The sequence below is a fragment of the Myotis nattereri genome, assembly GCF_964212035.1.
Source record: "Myotis nattereri genome assembly, chromosome: 3".
Lineage (NCBI taxonomy): Eukaryota > Metazoa > Chordata > Mammalia > Chiroptera > Vespertilionidae > Myotis > Myotis nattereri.
In genome coordinates, this window is record NC_138077.1 from 173470951 (window position 1) to 173497048 (window position 26098).

Here is a 26098-nt window from a genome sequence, read left to right on the forward strand (position 1 = left end):
GGGGGGCGGGGAGAAGAGCCATCACCCCACCTCCCTACCCCCACCTTCTGCAGCGTGGACGAGTGGTTTGTAATGCAGCTTGGAGCAAAATAAAGTCTGAACAAAACTAGACTGTGAGACTAGCACGTCCCAGAGTGAAAGTGGGTGATGTTAACGCAGACTCTGTAAAGACTCGGATCACTTGCAGGCAAAACTAAAATTTCCCCCCTTTATATATATATATATATATATATATATATATATATATGAAAAGAAAATCATTAATCGGGTTCAGATCTAAAATGCTGCTTTTAAAATGCACGGCACATGTCGAAGACTCTGCGACTGTAATTTCTTGGGTAAACATCTGGTGAAGACATTCCAGGAACACATCTGAGAGGAAGAAAGGCGTAAGACAGCCCCTTCTTTATATATCTTGGGTCCAAAAAGGGTTGTTGGGACTTTTTTTTTAAGGTGCTCTTAGTCTAAATACCTTTATGAACTCCGAGAGGCAGTTCGGTTTAGGAGAGGAGGGCAGACCTGGGAATGAGGAGCCCTGGGTGCCAGCCAGCGCCTGGTCTGTACGCTTGGGCAGGTCTCCTTTCCTATGGCCCTCCATTCTCAGCTGTAAAATCGCAGAGGGTAAATGATATGCTTTCTCAGTTTTTTATGTTTCCGCTGACACTCCATGATTCTATCTAGGAGGGAATGGTGAGGGGAGGGTTCATGCCGAGAGAGAAAGAGGTCACATTCTTCAGGTGGCACCTGTTTAGACTAATGGTGATGAAAATGATGGGTCCAGTCTGACCGTGTCCTTAACAGTAAAGATTGTGTCTATATTAAGAGTTGCTATTGTCCCAGCTCTGAGGTATATAGAGCCTATCGTGAATGCTTTTTGAGAATGATGATGTAATATGGTAATTATATTTTTGGGAAGAAGGGGGAAAGATTATTTTCAAAAATCAGCCAAAAAGGGTTTGGGGATTAAAACAATGTTCAATATTCTTGTTTACTATAATCTGTATATGAAATGTATTCAATCCCTTGGACATTCAGAGAAAGGAACTTTTGGTGGGTGAGCCAGCTTGGTTGTCTAGATTGACCAAACTAATGGGATTAATTACTCCCTGTCTACTTTTCTGGGAAAACAACTCCAAGCAGGGTCTCAGGTAGGGACCACTGTGTAGTGAGTGGTCAAGAGTGTGGTCGCTAAAACCAAGCCACTGACTAGTTTTGACACACACTAGCTGAGTAATCATGGACAAATTACTTAGTTTAGTTGTGCCTCAGTTCCCCACATTTATAAAATGGGGATTATAATAGCAACTACTCCCTAGGACTGTTCAGGATTAAGTGAGTTGTCATATTAAAGGGCTTGGAACAGGACATGTGACAAACAGCTCAGTACATGTTAGAGGTTATTATTACTCCAAGGTAAACACAGGGAAAGCAAGGTCAGATATCATAGAGAATCTGTGAACTGCTCCTGGATTTCAACTAATACCCCTAAACGCCTTATTTTATTTGGCTTTTATGATGTCAGCTTAAAGCAAGAAGCTCAGCACTCTTTATTATTATTAAGAATAGGCCAGCACATTTCCTACCAACACTTCATTCCCACACATACAACAGTGATGAAGTTGGAGAATCGTCCACTTGACCAGACCCAGGCAGATATGTAATATTGGCTTTGTGTGTTGAGTGCATCCTTATTAATGTGTGCCTCGGCTGTCCAGATGGGAGGAAGCCAAGGTTTTCTTTGGAGAGAAGTTTCCAAGGCATCGGTTCCTACCTGTTCCTCCTGTGCTACTTTCCCCCCTACAACCTGATACCCCAGACCCAGTCTCTGTCATTGAGGTATGAAGGCAGAACAATCCCAAACCTCTGGCTGCGCCCTTTGTGTTATGATTAGCTTGAAGGGAAAGGCGACAGCCTGAAGGTCTCTCTTTTCCTAATGACCCCCGGAGTGCAGACCTGAACAAGGCTTTAGGAAGGGCCACAGGCATGGAATGCTTGAGGGAGCAATTCTTCTAGTGTTTGCAGTTTGGGATTGGAGGCGAGTTTCAGTTAAGCTTTATAGAGGAAGTGGAGATTAGGTGTTTCCAGAACAAGGTAGGCGCTGGCAGGCTTAGGTCACCGCTTATTGGTAAGTAATGTCCCACTTCTTTCCTCCTGTGGCACCCGAAGCCCCAGGTGCACTAACTGTTCTCCCAGAGAAGGCCCCATCGAGGCCTAGGATGTCGGGGCTGAGTCTGACACTAAGTTTAGGGGGCTGCAGGCACCGGTTAAGTTCTGTGAGCCAGAAAGTGTTTTTCCTGAGCACATGGGGAGAAAAGTTCAGTCGTTCCAAGCACCAGCGTGAGCGCTAGACTCCACTTTGTCAATCTGATTAACACAATGTCCTAAATAAATAAATCAATAGAAGAGGGTGCCCTGCGTTTCTACTCCACCTGCTTGCCTTCCTCCTTCCCCCTCCATCCTTACCACAAGCGCACACCCCTTCTTCTAAAGAGGTGCGGTAAGGTGCCCCAAAGGAAACCTAAGCAAGGTACCTATACTTTAAAAAATTCAGGAGCCAAAGGTGGGAAACTAGGTGAATTTCACTCCATCCTGCCCTCAGCAGCTTGGCACCCAGAAGCTGCAGGTACCAGACCTCCCAGAGCATCCTATGAACTTGGAGTCCAGGTGAGGACTTCACTGATCATGGCCCCTAGTGACTCTCAGACTTCTCTAGTTTCAGAGGTGCTGGGGGAATTTGAGAACAAATAAATTCAATTCTACTCTCTAATCACCACCTACCCAGACGACCCAGAGGACAAGGATCACTCACTCCAGGCCCCGAGAAGGGCGGAGCTCAAGAGAGGGGATGCGGGGAGGGAGAGGGGGAGGGGATGAGCGGAGGCACTGGAGCTGCCCAGCAAGGTCACGACCTTGTAGCGGCTAGAGGAGGCTGGATGTGCAGTGGCTGGGCACCGCCCTCTGGCCTCAGAGATGACCTGGAGCCCAGCGGCACCTTGCCCTTGGCTGGCAACCTGGCACATCCCTAGGGGAAGGAGGGGGCGATGCAGCAGATCCAACCCTGACTCTCAGGGTGGAGGCTGAAACCCTGGGGGCACCGGAACAAGGTATCCGGGAAGGAAGATCAGATGCTCTGTAAAACTGAACTTTAGGAGGGGCTTTCTGCACTGCTGCCCCCTCCCTAGTGGCGACCTCTGAGAAACTTCTGCCCCTCCCCACCGAGTTCTCTTGCCCTGGAACTTGGCCCAGACGGCCTACTTCTCCATATTGATACGTGGTTCCACCAACTCTGCAGCCTCCTTTCTCAGAGGGACTTCTGGGGTGTCTTGTAATGAAGGACACAAGTTCAATGCCCTTTTTTTTTTCTTTTCTTTTTGGAGTGAGTATTGTATGAATTTAAAATCTCCTAGGCATTGAAAACCAAATCAAACAACAAAACCCAAAACAAAACACCTTGCCTTCAGGTGAGTGGATAGTGGACTCAATCCTTGGGTCAGTCCTTTGCTGAAATCATCAAGTTCCTGAATCTTTCAGGAAAACAGAGCCCCTTTCATGCCCTCCTGCAGGGGGACTTAATAAGGCTGCGATATATTACCACGTTTAAAACGTTCTGCAGAGGCAAGATTTCCTAAAATCGACTTGCCAGCGTTGCATGGAAAAACAAATCCGCTTACAGAGAGAGGCCACTGAAGAGGCAGGGGGAAGGCAGGACCCAGCCCCAATTAAAAACCGCAGTTTCCAGCTTTTGAACCGCAGCACTGATACTGGGGGGCCATGAGGCTGGTGGGATGTAGTGGTGACCTTGCCAGCGGCCAGGTTGCAGACCTCCAGGCTGGTTTTCACTGCTTGCGGGAAGCCCCAGACTTCTTTTAAGGTAGCCCTTCCCCAGGAGGCCAGAGATCAAGCTCCCCACTTCATATTTTGTGGACATGGGTTTGGACCCTGCATCACGCCTTGCTCCTCACATACGTCAAGTGGACAAGTCCTTGCTCTTTAGCTGGCAGTGTATGGACCCAGAATCGGAGTGTGGGTGCCAGTGCAGACAGGGTGTATGCTTGTGCCCCGTTTGTTGTCTGACCATCCCCCCCCCGCCCCCCCCCCCCACACACCATTAAGGAATGGGCTCTAACAAAGCATTCATCTGCGGAAACTTTCCGTGGAGTTTCTTTTTGGGAGAAAGCACCATCTTAATTATTTTGCACTCAAGGTTTAATAGACCCTAGAGAGGAAAGTGGCAGAGTTTGCTAGTTTTGTGATTTTTCAGATCAAGAGAGTTTTAAAGGTCTTCTGCTCCTTAATTCTAGGGGGGAAATCACTAGGAATACTTTGCCCAGAAATACAGCGTTCTAGCTTAGTGGACATAGAAGGGCTGCTTACAGTCAACCTTAAAACATTCAAACTATAGTGCACAGAGTTTCAATTACCACCCCCCCCCTTTCAGAATCCAAAGACCCCCAAGTATCTCTGCTCCTCTTGTGGTTACCAGGCTATTTGGTAACACTTTCTCAAACTATGTCTTGGAATGGCAATTCTAACTTTTACAAAGTTTCTTGCTCTTTAACCTGGTAAGTTGCACTTGCCTTGTGGGCAACACAAGCTTGTCTTTGAGCCCTTGACATGCTTTCAACCCCTGCTGGGAGTGTTTTAAAGGCTACATTTTAGTTTTAAGGGATAAAATGTTCTTTTCATCCTTTATACCAAAAGTGTTGGGTGCAAAGTGGGCAAATTTGTAGGGAACTCTCTTAGCCTTGCTAACATCAGGAGGATAGTTTCAGCATGCCAGTCTTTGTGCTAAAATGCCAGGTCAAGGTACTCAGGACACACTGCGGACCATCAACTGTTTCTCTTGTCCCCCACAACCCGGCTCCAGCGCTGGGATGCTGGGCACCAGGGAGGCTGCGCATACCTGCTGATTTTAAAGCAGCGAGGTCAGCTCCGGTCACTGTGAGAGGACCCCCTTTCCCTTTAGGGTTACTTCTTAAGCAAGTGCTAGACTTTCACAAAAGGGAAAGTCCTTTCTTAGGCAGCGCTTAGAGACCAGGCCCACGGGTATTCTGGATAAAGCTGACGCTACCAGAAATGTGCAGTGCATTAGGACTCCGGCTTGGGACTGTTACACTTAATCTCGCCTCTTTTTGTTTCCATTGCTCTGTTTTTCCTTTGGTCGCTTTCCTTCTCCGTGTTCCCTACCTCTTGAATACGAGTTAATAAAAACACCACCCTATTTAAAAAAATAGAACTGACACTAAATTTGAGAGTTAACGTTGCAACTAAACTTCTGGAGTCTACCGATCTGTTCTCACACCTTGGCTGCGTGCAATGTCAGCAATTACTGTTCTTAAAATTCACTAAAATAATTCTTTCAAGGCCTTCGAGAAAGTATGATAAACGCTAATTGGAGGTGGGGGGGGCACCCAACTATTTTATTTTCTCATATCAAGGAAAAGGACTCCAACCAAACAATACATTGTATGTAGTTTATTTTTTTAACTACTCTATTTTCAGCGGCGATTTCTCTTCCTTTAAATTACGCAGCTTCATTCAATTCCACCAACGACTTAGCTGGTCTCACCGAGTGAGACCGCAGGTGGCGGAAACCCTCCTAGTAGAGCCTCCACATAGTTGCTCGCACGAAAGCGCTCAATTTCAGAAGAACCAAGAAACTGTCTTTTTCAGAAACAACACTTGGAGAAAGTGATTTACCGAATTCATTCAAGAGCCTCACTAGGAAGGACCTCAGAGGACGCGGACCCTCATCATGCGGTGCTCAGCAAATCCTTGTAGTGCGCTTCCCTGGGCCCCGCGAGGGCCCGCGTCCGGTCCGCGCTCCGTCCGCGGGAGAGCTGCCGGGCCGGCGGCGGCGGGCGGTCCTCCCCACCTGCCCTCGGACAGCGCGGCCGTCCTCCCCACCTGCCCTCGGACAGCGCGGCCGTCCTCCCCACCTGCCCTCGGACAGCGCGGCCGGGGCGCACAGCGACCGGCGCCTGCTCCCCACGCTGCCGGGCACCATCCCGCCTGCTACCGGGCGAACCTTGCCAACCCCTCCCTTCCCCAGCGCCGGCCCTTCCTCCCGCGTCCCCTTCACCCTCACCCTGCCCCAGTGGTTTTTAGGGTGCAGGGGGGTAGAGTGTAAAATGCGAACGTTTCCACCATGGCGATGCCCACTTCCTCAGATGGCTCCTGCCGGGATTAAAAGCCGGGAATTCAATTTTGCTGCGGAATCTCGGGTTCCTAGGGAGGGGACGGAGGGAAGGAAGACCCTGCAGGGATGGCGGTGGCCACCGCAGCTCCCGCCTTGCTGCCGACCGGTGGGAAGGAGGAAAGCCAGGGTGCAGGGAGGGGCCGCTGAGCTCCCCCTTTCTCTCGACGGGGCCGAGGCCCGGCAGCGAGTGCGGGGTGGGGGCTTCAGGGCCCGCGGGGGAACCGGTCCCCTTTCGCAGGCCGTGCGCTCTTGGCCCTGCAGGTGCACCCCCGCCCCCTTTCAGGCCCCTTCGTGGATCCCGCCTTCCGCCCAAGGTCTGTCCTTGGTGGCTTTGAACGAGGCCTTTCAGAAGTTTTTAAAGCTGCCCGTGCCCAGCACTCCCGGGGTCACACCCTCCTCCATCCCGCCACCCCCTACAGCTGCGGGCAAAAGTGGGTGCAGAGACGGAGCGGCGGGGCCGGCGGAGGCTCGGGATCTAAGCGCCGCCCAGGAGCGCCCAGCTGGGCCTGGAGCGCTTGGAGATCCGGCTCCGAGCCGGCCTCGGAGGAAGCTCAGGCTAGTGGTTCCCGCACTGCGCCAGCCCGGGAGGGAGGAGGGGGGAGGGGGGAGGGGGCGGAGGGGCGGGGAGAGGAAGAGACCGGCCGGGGGCGCGCGGGTTGGGGGGTGGGGGGGGGCAGTCCATGTTACCAAGGTTCCTGTGCTGGGCTCCAGCCAAGGAACTATTTAAATTGGCCTTTGGGGGAGGCAGCTGGTGGCCCGCGTCCTCGCCCTCCAATTCCCTGAGCGCGTCACGGCGCCACCTCTAGGCAAGTTGCAGATAGCAGGAGGGAGCCGGGCAGACACGCCCGGAGCGCGCCCCGCGGAGTCGGGCCACGTGGTTTGCCCAGAACCATCTCAGCTCCTGAGTCCGAGGTATGAGCTCAACGGTTTACGGGCCCGTTGGCGGCAGCAGGAGTCCTGCTGGCGCTGAGAATGAGCTTTTGGGGAGCGCGGAATTGGGGGAGTAACTACAGGAGTGTCAAAGGAGTGTCGTCTCAGGCTAGTCTCAAGGAATGCGGCGAGTTTCCCTGAGAAGAGTGGTTGCTGTGTGGCCTTGGACAAGCGACTAAACCTCTCTGAGGTTTGGGTTTCTCATCCTTTGAAGGGAATGGTGGTGTCTGTCTGACCTGAGCCTTGTGAGGGTGAAATGAGATAGCTTCGGTGAGAAATTACAAGCACCTGCAAGGAGCTTTCACCTGCTTCTAACATGAAAAGCCGTTTTATTTTGTACTAAGAGATCTAACTTGCAAGACTTCATCTAGCTTCTTTCTGTCCCGTGAAGATTAGGCCTTAAAAGAGGGCAGAGAGAGCCAGAGGCCTGAGTGTCTGATTAGAATAGAAGGAGGGGTTAGTGGAAGTTTTGATAACTACTCTCTCTCGCCAATCCCCTTCTCACAGACGAGTAACATATTACATTTATGTATAACTTACTATTACTATGTACTATTACCTCATTTAATTTTTTTATCGCCGTACATGGTATACATTTTCTCTATTTTAAAGCTGAGGAAATAAAGACATGGGGATATTGCCGCAGTTGGTACATTTTTCTACTTAAAAAAATTTCTCCATCTACCGTAATGTTAATGTATTAAGTACCTACCATGTGCTTGGTTATTACGAATTTTACATATGAGGCCCCAGGTGGCTCTCGCACACCTCTGTGAAGGAGAACTTCAAGTTCTCTCTTTTCAGAAGAGGAAACATTGGTTCAGGGAGCTTATAGGAGTCCTTTAAAGTCCTACAGAGAAGTGGTGGAGCCAAGTCATGGAGAGCCCAGGTCTTCAGACAACACATTCAAGTGACTTCTGTTGCACCACAACTTCGGATGGTCCCAGCTGGCTTTGGGGCACTTTTAAAAGTTATGGAGAAAGGTCAGGTAGAAGAAGTGAACACGTTGGTGGTTTTACTGTGTTGAAGGTGTGGTAAAGGATGGTGTTTAGAGCCTTAAGTAATGGTAGAGTATTATAATGTTTCCTAAAGAAATATTGGCGGTGGAAGAAGGGAGCAAGGATGCAGTGGGAGAAGCCCAAAAGGAGTTGATTTATACTTTTACAAATACGAATAACATGTTTATCTAATGACCAAACCGACCAAATCTCATTATAACAAATACCATTACACTGAAAATTTGGTGTAAGGCAGCTATTGCCAAATCTGGCATCTGACCTATAGTGATAGTGCTTTGTGGATTTAGTTATAAGAACTATTTACGATGAATATTTTTGTACATGAAATATTTTTGCTGGTCTGTGTCCATGTAGTAGTAGTAACATTTTATGGTGGGCTGGATTGCTCGGGGAGTTTTTTCATTGTACAACAATTGCTCATTGGTTTCCCTTCTTCTTAAGCACAAAATCAAACCTCCATTTGTACTCAGAATACTTCCTGCTCACACCTGAGAATAACTAACATATCAAAGGCCTGGGAGTTACTCACTAGAAGGCTTTGGGTCTTTGGGTCGGGGCATCTGATGTAAATGTGTGCATCCCACTTTGTTTTTTCTCCTCCTGGGTCCAGCCCTGGTGCTTCTGCTTGCGAATGCCTTACCAAGAGCTCAGGCTATACTTGCATCTACCTCTACCTTCTATAGACTGAGAGTATTTCTAATAATACAATAGGTTTCCATTTTGAAACAGATGCCACAGGAGATTCATTAATAGGAAAACTCTATTGTATAACTAACACCATAAGGTTATCGAATTTAAAGTCAGCCGCCTTTGAGTTGTCAGCTTTTGGGAACCACTTGATATTTAGATGAGGGCTTTATGAGGAAAAACAAGTTGAAACCAATATTTGTGGATTGCTTTTTATGTGTTCCACCATGCTCTAGGTCAGTGGTACTCAACGTTGGCTGCACATTAGAATCACCTGGAATCTTTTTACAATCCTGATTTCTGGGCCTCATCCTCCGGAAATTCTGTTTCTTTGTTATGGGGTGGGGCCACAACATTAGTAACAAAGAAACAGAATTTCCAGAGGATGAGGCCCAGAAATCAGGATTTTAAAAAGATTCCAGGTGATTCTAATGTGCAGCCAAGGTTGAGAACCACTGTTCTCGGTGCTAGCAGAGATATGGAGAAATCCAGGAGTATGTCTCCTGGAGTTCGCTTATATTCTAAACTTCAGGGTAGAAACTTCGCTCCCTCTCCATTCCCCAGGCCCATGCCTCAGTTCTGTCATAATGAAGTGCTGGAGCTAATGTTCAAAGAACATATACCCTCGCTCAAATGTTGAGCTGACCTAGTTCTCTTCTGGAATGATCGTCATCCTAGAATTTTGCCATCAAAATTCCATCTTCAGGTATAGTGACATAAATGAATGGGTTGAGAAAAGACTTCAGGAACGGTGGAGAATATAGCTTATGGCCTCACTTGACACAGTCATACATATACACATTTATAAGAGATGGCATTTATTTTGGTGAGACCTGTTTTATTCTCTGATATATAATTGTGCTTCTATGTCATGAGAACACATATCAATCAGTGTAAGTGTGTATATGGGTGTATATCTGGATATCTTAGCTACTTCTTTTTGGTACCTTTCCCCAACAGGGCGCAATATCTCTCTCTCTCTCTCTCTCTCTCTCTCTCTCTCTCTCTCTCTCTCTCCTCTCTCTCTCTCATTTGTAATGAAAGGGCAGAGCTGGGATCCAATCTATGGGTCACCTGTGTTGAATCAGAATGTTCACCTTTCCAAGTCCCAATCTCAGAACTTCTGAATGTGGGTATGTCCCCAAGTCAGTTGCAGGTCAGAGGTTGTTCCGTGTAGGCTCCACTCTGGGAAAGCAGACACTTAATAAAATGGAAGGGCTCTTTACAACACACAGCTGTGGGGTTTGTTTGAGGACCTAATTGCTGGTCCTGATCATGGGAAACTGAGTTTTCAGCCAAAGCCATTGAAAGTCTTAATAAACTGATGCTCCCTATTATTGACACCAGATGAACCAATCTGATGCGATAGTGGCTCAGAAAGTCAATTGCTAGAAGTTTGTAGTTGAAACTCAGTATTTTTAAATAATTTAGATGCTATAAAAGACAGCAATATAGTATGGACTCCAGAGCATCGATAGGCAATAGAACTGATTGACTTTAAACAAGAGGGGCAGAGCCACATTTTTTTTTTTAAAAGAACCTTTAAACAGGATCCAAAGAAATGTAGAGATTATGAAAACAATTTTGAAATAGTTGCAAAGGAAGAAGGGATTATATTAATTCTGAATTTAAGGACATTGTCTCATTTAACCCTATGTAATCCCCACAATATTGAGGCATAATGATCCCACTTCACAGAGGGGAACAGAGACTCAGTTTGAAGGAGGCATGAGGAGATTTAGATCTAGTCCACTCTGGCCCCAAAGCACATTTCCCTGCTTCACCCCCTCAATTCCCAGACCACCAGCCTTCTCAGTCTGCACTTGATTAACTTGTTCAACTTTCTCTTCCAAGTGCACGGTTGGCTCTTTTTCTTGGTACCATCATCTCAAACTTTAAGTATCTGTTTCCTGGGCGGCAGCTATACAGAATTACCTCTGCCCTGCGATTCACTGGCAGGCATGGATGCCCAGGTACAGAAGTTCTGAGACTCCAACAGCCAGTTCTAATTTACCTACCCTCCACTTGTACTCATCCAGTTGAATATTAAATCAGACCAGCTTATCCTTTTATCTTTGAATTTTACTCTAATCAGCTTGCAAAACCCTATTTTATTTTATTGATTTCAGAGAGAGAGAGAGAGAGAGAGAGAGAGAGAGAGAGAGAGGGAGGCATCTATATGAGAGATAAACACCAGTCGGTTGCCTTCTGTAGCACTGGGACTGGGGATCAAATCTGCAACCTGAGTTTTTGCTCTGATCGGAAATGGAACTTGTGACCTTTTCGTATATGGGACCAAGTTCAACCAACTGAGCCACACCCCCTAGGGCGCAAATTCCTATTTTTATTCTCAATAACTGGTGCCCGGTTCAGTGCCTCGCACATTGTCTATCTGGAAATATTTGCTTGTTGGTTGCTAACTTGCTTGTAAGGCATCCAACCTGTTCTCGCCTCCCCCCCACCCTCCCCAAGGCTGGTGCAGAAACAAGACCAAAGGGGCCAGGCTCAGCCAGGTTCTTTTCCCTCAGCCCCCCTCACTGTCACCCCAGGCCCCAAACATCAAAGGTGAAAGGCGCCTCTGCAGTCAGAGCCCCAAACAAAAGCTCAGTCCCAATAAACCCACACTTCCCCGTGGTCAGTTCTTTCCCTTCGCAATTCTTGGGGCCGAACTCTGGTTCTCCAACTGGCACGCGGACTGGGAAAGAGGAAACACGTGCGTGCTGGGGGGGCGGTAAGGGAGACAGGAGGTGGCAGCAATGGTGGGGGCAGGGTGGGATGGGGCGGGAGGCGGGGGGCAGGACGTTTCCCTGGGAACCCAACAGCCACATTTCTCCAGACTGGCGACTCCCAACTCTTCCAAAGAAAGCAGCAGGCCCAGCTCGTTCGTCAGTGTCAGATTTCAATGGCCGCGCGGGGCGGCCTCGGCTGGGTGCCCGCGCGCCTTTCCGGGACGGCTCGGGCCTTTGGCGATTCAGACAGAACCAACTAACAAAGCCCCGGCGGGGGAAGGCGGAGAAACACCTCTGTCCCCCCCTAGGGGGCCCCCCACTCCTGGGACCTTCTCCGCGGCCGGCTGAGGGGCAGGTGCGGGACTGAGGGGGGCTGCGATGGCCAAACCCGAGGTCACCCCGCGTCCCGCTGCGCTCCCGATTGGGGTTTCTTTCTTTCTTGCCTGGTAGACCAGGGCCCCTCCCGCCCCCTACGCTGGTTTCGCAGAGGGCGCCGCCCTGGGGGGGCCCAGCCGGGGTTGCGCGCTAGCCCGGGCTCTCCGCGCGCGGGGCCAGTGGACAGGACTGACTCCTTCTGATCCCGCACCTCCCAGCCTCGCGGGCTGCGGTTTTCGTGCACAACGCCCGCCCGCAGGGATGCAGGGCACTTTTTAGAGCCGGGCTTCCAGTCTGAGCGGGGTGAAAAGTTTGTCCCGGCCCCTAACCGCCTCTCCTCTAACCCAAAGGCTGGGAGCGGCCAGCAGAGGGCGCCTTTTTAATGCGCTTCAGTCGGGGACCCCTGCTCAGTGAGAACGGCGTCCCAGGCCGCCTCGCGCCTCGGGTTCCCGGAGGGGTGGGAGGAGGGGGAGCTGTGATCTCCGGGAGACGCCCTGGGGACCCATCCCAATCCCCGCTCAACCTTCAGTGGAAAGGGTCTTGGGGTGGGTGGGGGGCTGCTGACCCCTGTGGCTCAGAACGTCCTGCAGCGAGGCCCCCCCTTTCCTCTCCGGGAAAGGCCGTCTCCCGCAGTGGTTTACACCCTGGCTTCTTGCACCCCTGGCTTCTTGCACCCCTGGCTTCTTGCACGGGGTGAGGAGAGTTCCTTGCAACCGTGGCCCCTAACTGAAGCCACGCCCCCTCGAACTGCCAAGGAACGTGTCTGCAGGCGTTGTTCAATTGCAAACGACTAATTAATTTTCCAACACTTGGGCAGAATACTTTAAAATGGAAAAATGAAGGTCTTCGATGAAAATGAAGCTTGATAGTGTGCACCTGCCACTAATGTACGGTGCGCGGTAACTTCCCCTCATTAGAGAGATGACTTGGGTTGAGAACAAGTCATATAGTGAAAATCACTTCAACACGTGCCTGTTCATATGCATAAACTCCTGTGTACCAGATGGCAAAATATAATGACATCCTAAACAGCTAATTGCATAAACCTTGTAATGCAGATAATTGCTCTACCAAAGTAGGAGTTAATAATTTCCCACTGTATTGCCTGGCTTCAGAGTAATCCTTAAGGAAAGTTGTGACAATTCTAACACACTAAAGTTCACCAAGCGGTAATTAAAACTAGCACTTAAATCATTTGACTTTCAAACCCTTAATTATGATTCGGATGAACTGCTTTGTGGAAATCCAGAATTTATGGATAGTTACATGATAGCATTTAATGCTTGTATTTCATCAAGTTTTCTTTCATGGGCCTCATGTGGCATAGTATTACAGGGAGTCAAGGGGATATGTTCCAGTCTCCAAAATGATTCCAATAGCCGGAGCTTTGCATTTGAGGGCATGAGTGGTTAACCTACACTCCCAGGTGGATCTGCTGCTTATTTTCACTTACATTTATTTATAGAACCTCTACTATAATTACTAACTTCAAGCCTTACCATGTGCCTGGCATTGTTCTAAGCATTTTACAGGCATTATCTCATTTAATCCTCGGAACAGCCACTGGAAACATGTATGATTAATATACTCATTCTCCAAATGAAAAAGCTCAGGCAGAGAGATGCTAAGTAATTTGCTCAAAATTAGCTAGAAATCACTGATCCAAACTCAGACAGCCTGGCTGCAAAGTCCTTACTATTTACTTCTACACTGTATTGCCCCATGGGTTTAGCCAGGACCTTAATCATAAATCATATTTAGAAATAAAACTAAAATAATATAATTGGAGTTTTTAAAAAAGGCAATTGGCAAGTAGATATCTTTGTTGATTTTAACTTATCAGCTTATGTCATAATACGTTTCAGAGACAGATACCTGCTATGTAACATAGGGTAGGTCTACAACAGTAAATAAGCCAAGAAAAGTAAACCTGTGAAACTCCGTTTCTCCATCTTCACAAAGACTAAGGTTAGGTTTCAGCACCTTAAAGAGGATGTGCAATAATGAACACAGAACAAAAATCTTCTTTATAAAATACGTAGTGAACCATAGTCTTTTTTTTCTCCATGTTGATATTGTGGAGTTTTCCTTCCCTCCATTCTGGTAGACATATGTGGCCTACAATGAGAGGTGCCAGCTCTTTCCCTAGTATGGGGACCGTAATAGCTGAGATCCCAATAGTAGGGATTACTTTTTGTGGGCTAAGCACTATTACCTCTGGGCAGCTGTTCCTAAGAGCCTTAATTTAGTGAGAAGTATGCTGGTCTAGAAAACAGAAAACTGGCATTCTGGTTCTGGTTTGGCCATGAACTTGCACTACTAGTATGTCCTTGGACAAATAACTCCATCTCCCTGAAATTTAGTTCCTGTGCTATAAAAATAAAGACCCTGGCTTATGATTACTTACATCCTTCCCAGTTTTATTATTCTAGAATGTTGTGCAACTACATCCCACTGAGACATTTAGGTTGTAACTTCTTTAATAAAAACAAAGTCCTGGATTGGTGGGAATGAATGAAAGAATATCTACAGGGGAAGAAGAGGCTTAATTTAAGAAGCATTTTTCCAGATTGCAGTGCTCAGTGTATAAGGAAATATAAGACACAGTCCCTGACATCCTGAGTTCTTAAAGTAGCAGGTGATGCAGACAAGTATGCAGAGGAGTACAGTAGAGTGATAGGTGCTGTGACAGAGATGGACATGCAGTGCTATAGAACAGGAGGTACTCCTGTGTTAGGCTGTGGGAATCATGGGGGATTTCCCTGTGGAGGTGACATCTGAGCTGAATTTTGAAGGATAAATCAGTGTTGATAGTTAAAAGTAGAAGAACGTGCCATGCAAAGGACACTATATCCATGGTATAGGGGAGAAGAAGAAAGAAAGCTTGGCTCGCGCTGAACAAGTCTAGGCAGGACAGGTGGACACAGGTTAGATCTCGAAAGGCCTTGTTGAGGAGTTTGGACTTTGTTAGCACAGGAGAATTCAAAGCAAAGTGCATGTATTTATGCTTAAGTATTATAGTAATTTCCGAGTTACCAGACAGAACTTTTCCACTCATTTACTTAAAAAAAAAAAAAATCCTTATTGTTGAGAGTATTACAGATGTCCCCTCTTTTTCCCTCCATTGCCCCTCCACTCTGTTCCTGCCCCACCTCAGCCCTTCACCACCCTATTTTCTGTGTCCATGGGTAATGCAGATATGCATACCCGTTCTTTGGTTAATCTCTTCTTCCCTGCCCCACCCCCTACTTTGTCTGGTTTTTAAAAAGAGGGGTGTGAGTACCAAACCAGAAGGAGAAGCCCTCCTTTGGCCACTGGAGGGCTGGGGATCCTCAGTAAACCACTTTGAGTAGCAGCCTTTCTCCTTCCACCCCCTGGAAATGTTTGGTCTCTAATACTAATCCCCTAAATCCTTCCAGTCCTTAAGCAGGTGGCTTATTTTACATACGAAGGAAGAAATCAAAGTTACAATGATGGCAAAAGGTAGGAGAGAGAACATTTAGAATGCTTTAAAGTAGTTTAAAAGTGGTAAATCTCACCTACATCGGTAAGGAAGTAATTGCTCGGAAGTTCTAATCTGACTTTAGGATCTGAACAGTGTCATTCTCAAAGACTGTTGTTAGAAGTGCACATTGATGATGCTCTTCTGGAGAACAGCTTAGCAATATACACAATTCCTTCTATCTTTTGATCAACTCCACTTTTGGGAATTTATCTTAAATAAATAATCATGAACTGTTCAAATATTTGACAAAAAATGCTTGCAACAGTGGTTTTATAATGATGAGTCATTGGAGAAATTTGATATCCAATTCTAGAGAATAGTATAAATGAATTATGGTGTACACATATACGAGAATACCATAAAGCTATCAAAATGTTGTGATATATTAAATGAATCACTTCTATTATAAAATAAGTACAGTATGATCTCATTGTTGTTAAAAATGTTTATATATATATATATATAATGAAAAATGAGAAGTAGGAAATACATTTCAGAATATAAGGAATTTTAACTCACTTCTTTTTTATGTTTATATTTAAAATTTATTTATTTATTTATTTATTTTTTTAAAATATATTTTATTGATTTTTTACAGAGAGGAAGGGAGAGAGAGAGTTAGAAACATCGATGAGAGAGAAACATCGATCAGCTGCCTCCTGCACATCTCCTACTGGGGATATGCCCGCAACCCAGGTACATGCCCCTGACCGGAATCGAACCTGGGACCTTTCAGTCCGCAGGCTGACGCTCTATCCACTGAGCCAAACCGGTTTTGGCTATATTTAAAAAATTTTCAACAGTGGGACTATATAATGTTCATAATAAGAAAGCAATCATAATAAAACAGGCATAATAAGAAAATGGTATAAATTACTGTTTACATTAAAAAACCAAACAAATGGAGCAGACTTGTATATCTAGCTAGTAATGATGCACAAGGTAATTTGGACTGATCATCTTGCTGAAGACAATGAGAAAAGTTGATGAAAATATAAACATATCTGCTTTAAGGCATTTGAGAACAAATAAGGTAGTGAAGAATGACCTGGCTAGAATCTAGAGGAGAGTGAGGCCCAACAGATAAACTCAGCATTTGGGCCTACTTTTCCACCTGAGGTCTTTGCTAATTCTAGAGAGGGTGGCTGAAGGGTGGGGCAAGAAAGATAGAGATTGCATATCAGATCTTCTCAGGTTGGGAGTCCTGGGTTACGACCCTGGGAAAGTCTGAACTCTGGGAGTATGGGTGAACCAGAAATAAGACGCCCAGCAGGGCCTAAGACCAGTTTTGATTCATCTTTAAATTGGATTGAAGTGATGATGGCTTGATAGCAGAGACAAATGTAATTCCTCTCAGGGGAAGATAACACATTTTAGGCCTCAAGTTTATTATATAAACAGATCCCTAAATACAATGACTATCATGTAACAAGAAAAGAAAATACGTAGGCATATGAGGAATGAAATGAATGACAACTAAAGAAACCAATGTGCAATAGAACCAGATGCATGGGAATCCCAGATATAGGAGTTATGAGGCACATACTTTAAAATTACTATGCTTAACATACTTATAGGAGACATGCCTAAGCATAAAAATATGGGGAGAACCAAGATGGCGGCATAGGTTAACGCCGGAGTTTGCTGCTTTGAACAACTACTTCAAAAGTGAAACTAAAAGACTGAACGGACATCACCCAAAACCACTGGAAAGCTGGCTGAGTGGAAGTCCTACAACTAGGAGGAAAGAGAAACGCATACGGACACTCAGAGGAGGCGCAGTGCTGAAGTCAAATTCTGAGGTGCGGAGTGCGCGCGCGGAGCGGGCTGGCGGCGGAGGGCGCGGTTGGCGTTTTCAATCGGGAGGGAGTCGCAGACTCTGAGCTCCAGATCCGGGCGAGTCTTTAGGGACCCAGACTCAAACGGGAGAAGCGCGACTGTCTGGTTTCAGTCAGAGCGAGTGCAGCTTTCTCTCCGAGCTTTGCAGCGGGTGCTGGGACTCAGAGAGGCAGAGCCCCTGGGGACAGGACTGAGAGCGGCCATAACTGCTCTCTCCGGCCCACCCTGTTGATCCTGTGCCACCCGCCCCGCCCAAGCCCTGCACACAGGCATTTGCCGGATAGCCTCAGGCAAACGCCAGATTAGCACCTCCCTAGAGGACAGAAGTTCTCTCACTGCTGACACAGCTGATTCTCATAGCCACTTGGCCTGGAGGTCAAACCCTCCCTGGAATTAGCTACAACAATCAAGATTTAACTATAACACCACGAACAAAGACCACTAGGGGGTGCACCAAGGAAGCATAACAAAATGCGGAGACAAAGAAACAGGACAAAATTGTCAATGGAAGATCTAGAGTTCAGAACCACACTTTTAAGGTCTCTCAAGAACTGTTTAGAAGCCGCCGATAAACTTAATGAGATCTACAAGAAAACTAATGAGACCCTTGATGTTATATTGGGGAACCAACTAGAAATTAAGCATACACTGACTGAAATAAAGAATATTATACAGACTCCTGACAGCAGAACAGAGGAGCGCAAGAATCAAGTCAATGATTTGAAATGCGAGGAAGCAAAAAACACCCAACCGGAAAAGCAAAATGAAAAAAGAATCCAAAAATGCGAGGATAGTGTAAGGAGCCTCTGGGACAGCTTCAGGCGTACCAACATCAGAATTATAGGGGTGCCAGAAGATGAGAGAGAGCAAGATATTGAAAACCTATTTGAAGAAATAATGACAGAAAACTTCCCTCACCTGGTGAAAGAAATGGACTTACAGGTCCAAGAAGCGCGGAGAACCCCAAACAAAAGGAATCCAAAGAGGACCACACCAAGACACATCATAATTAAAATGCCAAGAGCAAAAGATAAAGAGAGAATCTTAAAAACAGCAAGAGAAAGAAACTCAGTTACCTACAAGGGAATACCCATACGACTGTCAGCTGATTTCTCAACAGAAACTTTGCAGGCCAGAAGGGAGTGGCAAGAAATATTCAAAGTGATGAATACCAAGAACCTACAACCAAGATTACTTTATCCAGCAAAGCTATCATTCAGAATTGAAGGTCAGATAAAGAGCTTCACAGATAAGGAAAAGCTAAAGGAGTTCATCACCACCAAACCAGGATTATATGAAATGCTGAAAGGTATCCTTTAAGAAGAGGAAGAGGAAGAAAAAGGTAAAGATACAAATTATGAACAACAAATATGCATCTATCAACAAGTGAATCTAAGAATCAAGTGAATAAATAATCCGATGAACAGAATGAACTGGTGATTATAATAGAATCAGGGACATAGAAAGGGAATGGACTGACTATTCTTGGGGGGGAAAGGGGTGTGGGAGATGCGGGAAGAGACTGGACAAAAATCGTGCACCTATGGATGAGGACAGTGGGTGGGGAGTGAGGGCGGATGGTGGGGCGGGAACTGGGAGGAGGGGAGTTATGGGGGGAAAAAAGAGGAACAAATGTAATAATCTGAACAATAAAGATTTAATTAAAAAAAATATGGAAAAGTTGAAGGAAAGGAGAGGAAAAATGTACATAATACAAGTACCAGACAAACATAAACTTTTATAGTTATACACTTTATAATACTTATAAAGCATTACTAGAAATGAAGAGAGATAGTTGGCACTAATAAAATATTTAATTCACAGGAAATTTGTATGTACCTAATAACAAGCACAAAAACATATAAAGCAAGAACTGACAAAGCTAAAAGGTGAAATAGAATAATTCATAATCACAGTGGGAAATTTTATAATCACTTTCAATGTTTCATTGAATCCATAGACCAAAAACCAGTCAGAATATGGAGGATTTGAGCAACATTATGAGCACACTTGATTTAATCAGAATATCCTATCTAATAATAGAGAAACATGGTAATTAACCGTAACTTCGCTACCCTTCCCATTGGCTAATCAGCGAGATATGCAAATTAACTGCCAACCAAGATGGCGGCCGGCAGCCATGCAGCTGAAGCGAACAGGAGGCTTGCTTGCTCCAGTGACGGAGGAAGCCAAGGTTCCCCGCCTGCCGCAGCCCAGCTCTGAGCTCCAGATGCAACAATGTTGCAATTATAGAAGCTAAACTAACCCCAGATACCTGCTTTCAGCTGCCAGTGGGCTCAGAGCTTAGAGCACCAGTGATGGCAACAGAGTTTCAATTATAGAAGCTAAACAAACCCAGATACCTGCTTTCAGCCAGCCACAGCCTCAGAGCTGGAGCCGGCTCTCAGCTCCAGTGACAGCTATAGAAGGTAAATAAATCCCAGAATTAAAAAAAAAGAAAAAAAGGAGAGGTTGGGAGCTTCAGTCACCCGCCAGCCTGAAAATGGCCCTCAGCCCCTCACCCAGACTGGCCAGGCACTCCAGTGGGGACCCCCACCCTGAAGGGGGTGTGACCAGATGCAAACAGCCATTATCCCCTCATCCAGGCTGGCCAGGCACCCAAGCGGGACCCCCATCTTGATCCGGGACACCCGTCAGGGCAAACCAGCCGGCCCCCACCTGTGCACCAGGCCTCTATCCTATATAGTAAATGGTAATATGCAAACTGACCCTAATAGCAGAAAGACTGGGAATGACTGGTCACCATGACACACACTGACCACCAGGGGGCAGACACTCAATTCAGGAGCTGCCCTCTGGTGGTCAGGGTGCTCTCACATGGGAGGAGCTCTGCTCAGCCACAAGCCAGGCTGATGGCTGCCAGTACAGCGGTGGTGGTGGGAGCTTCTCCTGCTTCCTCAGTAGTGCTAAGGATGTCCGACTGCAGTTTAGGCCTGCTCCCCGCTGCAGTTTAGGCCTGATCCCCGCTGGCTCCCCAAGGGCTTCCGGGCTGCCAAAGGGATATCTGATTTCCATCTTAGGCCCAATCCCCTGGGGAGCGGGCCTAAGCCAGCAGGTGATCATCCCCTGAAGGGTCCCAGACTGTGAGAGGGCACAGGCCGGGCTGAGGGACCCCTGCCCCCCACTGAGTGTACCAGTTTTTGTGCACCGGGCCTCTAGTGTAAAATAAAACAACAATGGTCAAATATAAAATTTTCCCCAAGCATATGCAAAATTTCTAAACCATAAAGTATCAAAACATTTCAATATTTTTCTTTATTTATGTAAATTAAGCTAGAAATCAATTACAAAAACAATTGGAAAGTCCCCAAATATTTGAAAACTAATAAATATAGTTCTATAGTCCCATAGTTCAAACAAGAAATGACAATGGAAATCAGAAAATAATTTAAACTGAAAAATAATGAAAAATATGTATTAAGTCTTGTGTGATACAGATAAAACCATGCTTAGACGGACAGCTGTAGCTTCAAATACACACACTAGAAAAGAAAAAAGGCAGAAAGTCAAAAAAGGCAGATTGTTAAATAGAAAAAAGGACAACAGCCAACACAACAATAGTCAGTGTGAACGAATCAAAATTATACCTGTTTTCTTTGTCAGATTGGTAAAAAGTGTAATATATTTTTTTGGGGGGTGCAGAATTATAGTAATTAGTTTGTATTTCATGAGATTAAAAAAAGTTGAAAATTACTGCTCTAGAAGGTAATATAGCATATCTTCACAACCTGGAGATAGGGAACATTTTTTTTACAGTGGACAAAATAAAGCCCAAACTTTAAAGAGAAATATTGATATACATAAAATTAAGAACTTCTTTTTCTCTAAAAACACCATTCGTAGAGTGAAAAGAAAACCACTAAATAGGAGAAGATATCCTATCTAATAAAGAGGGAATATGCTAATTGACCCTCACAACATTGCAAAGATGGTGGTGCCCACAGCCAATAAGGAGGGACTATGCTAATTGACTGTCCTGCCTTCAAAGATGGTGGCACCCAGAGCCAATAAGGACGGAATATGCTAATTGGCTGCCCCCCCCCCCCACCATGCCCTCAAAGATGGCAGTGCCCACAGACATAAGATGGCAGCGCCCAGTCCTCCCAGCCCTGCCGGGGAGGCAGGCATGCGGCAAGGCTGGGCCTGCCCCCAGGTGGGCCGGCCTTGCCTTTTGACTGCCTCTGAAGTCCCCCAGTCCCCTTATCCCCCCAGCTGCCCAGGGCCGGCCCGAGGCTCAGGCAAGCCTCAGATGGTGGCTACCCAGCCTCCCAGGGCTGACCCAAGGCACAGGCAAGCCTCGGGATGGTGGCTGCCCAGCCGCCCAGGGCTGCCCGAGGCTCAAGTAACCAGGGCCAGCTGAAGCTTGCACTGTCAGCAGTGGCAGCAGCAGAGGTGATGGGGCATCACCTTCCCCTGATTGCCAGGTCGCCTCCCACCCCTGAGGGCTCCCAGACTGTTAGAAGGGGCAGGCTGGGCTAAGGGACCCCCTCCAGTGCATGAATTTTCATGCACCAGGCCTCTAGTCTATATATATAAAAGAGTAATATGAAAATTGACCGAATGGTGGAATGACCAGAACGACCACTCAACCAGTCACTATGAGGTGCACTGAACACCTCTCAGTCCCTCCCCACGGCCAGCAGGATGTGATCACCCAATGGCGAATGGGGAACCAGGGGTGGGTGGTGGCAGGAGGTGGGGCCTGCTGCCAGCAGCCAGGGAAGATGGCCCTGATCACAGGCTAGGCCTAGGGACTGTACCCATGCACGAATTTCATACACCAGCCTCTAGTTTATAATAAATATAACTGATAAAGACTTGTGTCCAGAACATATCAAAAGAATTCCTGAAATTAAAAAAACAAAAACAAAAAACATATCTGGCACATGGGCCTGAACAAGCACTTAACATATGAAGATATTGAAATCATCAAAAATATATAAAAGATGCCCATTAGTCATCAGGGAGTAAAAATTAAAACCACAATAAAATACCATACACATATCAGAAGGGCCAAAATTAATAGACTACAAAACTAGAGCTTTCCATCAAGATGGAGAAGCTTACTTCCTCCAATAACTACATCAAAATTATAATTAAACTAGAGGCCCGGTGCATGGATTCATGCACCAGTGGGGTCTCTTGGCCTGGCCTGCAGTGATCAGGCAGAAACTGGCTCTCCAACATCCCCTGAGGGGTCCTGGATTGCAAGAGGGTGCAGGCCAGGCCAAGGGTGTCTGGCCCATCTTGCCCAGTCCCAATCGGCTGGACCCCAGCAGCAAGCTAACCTACCGGTTGGAGTGTCTGCCATCTGGTGGTCAGTGTGCATCATAACGACTGGTCGAATGGTTGAACAGTTGGACAGTTAGCATATTAGGCTTTTATTATATAGGATTATAAAACAGTCAAGCTGGAGAACCACCAGAAGATTAGCTGATCAGAATGCCTATAACCATGGATATAAAGAAGCCATGGTGAGACTGATAAGAGGTGTGGAGGTGCAAAATGGACTGGTCTCATACCTGTGTGGCGGTTGAGAATAGGGAGGGATATCTTGGCTACAGAGGTTCCCCCTGAGGTGCGAGGGGTCCCTGCTCCACAAGGAGTTCCTCAGCCTAGAGCACTGGTGCTGGGAAGAGGAATGACCATAACATTTGGCTATGAAAATCAAAGGGGATTCCTTCTGGGTGAGACAGAGGGCTGCTGGATACCCAGGCGTTCTTTTACAGGATTCACACCCTTGTTCACAAACATTTACCCTAAGCAAAAGGACAGCAGCTTGAAAAGCACCAGAGACATACAGGGAGAAACTGAATTGTGTGGCTTTAGGGCAAGGGATGAAGGGATAGCAACCATTCTCTCTTTGTGGAACCCTTCTCCCACACAAGCACCATTTTCCCTGTGTTGAGCCCTGTTATCAATGGTCTGCCAGCCAGGTGTCATCAAATTTAAATCTACAATGACCTAGTGAACACTGCTTGCCCTAATCTGATGAGTCCCTGAGACCCACTCCACCCACCTCATGTACCACAGCCCATTCAGTGACAGGTAGCTGGCCTGGCTCAGGTGACAGATTTTCTTAAAAACTCTCAAAGGTCTACATGCCCAGGCAAGTGGTGGCTGGCCTCCTCATGCCTTGTGCCTTTTGCTGAGCAAATGGTGGCAACCAGCCTTGTTCGCAGTGTGGCCTCTCCCAGGTACCACCAGGCCCAGCACAGGCTGCTGCCAACCCTGGATGACTTCATAGCTCCTACCAGGTGGGCTCTGGCTGGGCATATGCAGTAGCTGACCCTGACCTGCACTGGAGCCTCTACTGAGAGATCCCAGAACCAACATACCCTGTGGCCAGCTTCATACTACAACAGAGCACCACCTATTGGCTCCACAAACAGTACAACCAAAGTAGTCTCAATGGGCATGAGAATCCTGTGGGGGTAAATCCTGCTCCATAAAGTCAGCCCCACACAGTGACTCACACACTGGTTGTGGCCAGTCCTCACAGCCAGTCAGCCTCAGGGTCAATCTCACCCACTGATGTGCCATTAGCAATAAAGGCTCAACTATAACAGGAGGGCACACACAGACCACAAAGAGATACTCCTGGAGCATCTGACTCAGATGATCAGGGAGACTGTACCACTGGGCCTGACAGAGGCTATGTAAGGCTATCCTGCCAAGATTGGGAGACATAGCAGATCTAATTCATCAAAACAAACACAGAGAGGCAGTCAAAATAAGGAGACAAAGAAACATGTCCCAAGTGAAAGAATAGGAGAAAACGAACTAAACAAAATGGAGCCAAGCAATCTACCAAATGCAGAGTTCAGAACAATGGTTATAGGATGTACAAGGAACTTAGGGGAAGAATAGATGAACTCGGTCAGAATTTCAAAAGAGAGATAGTAAACACAAAAGGACATAAAAACCAGAAAAAGAACCAGTCAGAAATGAAGCTACAATAACTGAAACACACTAGAATAACTGAAATACACTAGAATAACTGAAGAATACACTTGAAGGAATCAACAGAAGATTAGATAAAGGAGACGATCAAGTCAGTGATTTGGAAGACAGTAGCAAAAAACAACTGATCAGAACAGTAAAAAAAAAAAAAAAAAAGTAAAAGAAAGAAAAAAAAGATAGGAATTTAAGGGACCTCTGGGATAATATCAAGAATAATAACATTCATAGGGATACCAGAAGGAGAAGAGAGAGAGGAAGGAGTTTTAAACCTATCTGAAGAAATAATGATTGAAAACTTTCCTTACCTGGTGAAGGAAATAGATACAAGTCCAGGAAGCACAGAGAGTCCCAAATAAGATGAACCCAAAGAGACCCACACCAAGACAGATCATAATTAAAATGGCAAAAGTTAAAGACAAAGAGAGAATACCAAAAATAGCAAGAGAAAAGCAGTTAATTATCTATAAGAAAGCTCCCATAGGCTGTCAGCTGATTTATCAATAGAAACATTTCATGCCAAAAAGGACTGGCACAAAATATTCAAAGTGATGGAAAGCAAGGACTTACAACCAATACTACTCTATCCAGCAAGACTATCATTTAGAATCAAAGGAGAGCCCTAGCTGGTTTTGCTCAGTGGATAGAGCATCTGGCCAAAGGACCAAAGGGTTACCTGCAGGCTCCTCCCTGGCCTGGCCACTGGTTGGGCTCATGCAGGAGGCAACCAATTGATGTGTTTGTCTCACATCAATATTTCTCTCTGTCTTTCCCTTTCTCTTTCACTCTCTCTAAAAATCAATGGAAAAATATCCTCGGGTGAGGATTAAAAAAAAAATGAATTAAAGGAGAGATAAAAAGCTTTCCAGATAAGAAAAAGCCAAAGGAGTTCATCACCACTAAACCAGTATTACAAGAAATGTTAAAAGGGCTTATTTAAAAAACATAAATATGAATAATAAAATGGTAATCTATATATATAAAGGTCTAAGTGACCAGAATGACCCGAATGACCAGAATGACCAGTCGCTATGACATGCACTGACCACCAGGGGGCAGATGCTCAATGCAGGAGCTGCCTCCTGGTGGTCACTGCACTCCCACAGCCAACCTCCCCTGGCTGGCCAAACTTCCGCCGTCCCTCCTCCCAGCCGGCCAAACTCCCGCTGGCCAGCCCCAATCTCCTGATTGGGGCCAGCCCCAGGCTGGGATGGGAAACCAGGGGGTGGGTGGTGGTGGACGTGGCCCCTTTCCCAGGGGTGCTGAGGGCCAGCTTCCAACTCGGGGCCAGCAGCCAACCTCCCATGCCCCATCCCTCCCCCTGTCTGGCAGGCCATGATCGGCCTGCTGCCCACCCACTGCGGTGACCGTGGGGCGGCAAGGGAAGAGGAAGCGGGGAGTCAGGGAAACACGTGGTGGTGGGGTGCTGATGATGGCAGTGTCTGCGTCAGGTGTCTGTTCCTTCCGCACCCAGCCTGGCAACCATCACCTCCTTTCTGGTCTGGCCCCGATTGGCCTGGTCCTGATCTGCGCTGATCGCAGGCCAGGCCTAGGGACCCCACCTGTGCATGAATTTCATGCACCAGGCCTCTAGTAACTATATAACTATCAATAATCACTTAAAATCTAAATGAGTTAAATACTCCAATCAAAAGACATAGTGTAGATGAGTGAATAAGAAAACAAGACCCATACATGTGTTGTCTACAAGAGACCCACTTCAGATTGAAAGAGACACACAGACTGAAAGTAAAGGGATGGAAAAAGATATTTCATGCAAATGGAAACAGCAAAAAAAGTTGGGGTAACATTACTTATAGCAGACAAAATAGAT

The 26098-nt window shown here is 46.5% G+C and overlaps 1 protein-coding gene across 1 annotated transcript in view; it reads right to left on the reverse strand.

Annotated features, from left to right (window-relative positions):
- NFIA (nuclear factor I A) overlaps nt 1-26098 on the reverse strand; it is a 572371-nt gene that overhangs the window by 389370 nt on the left and 156903 nt on the right. The window lies entirely within an intron of this gene.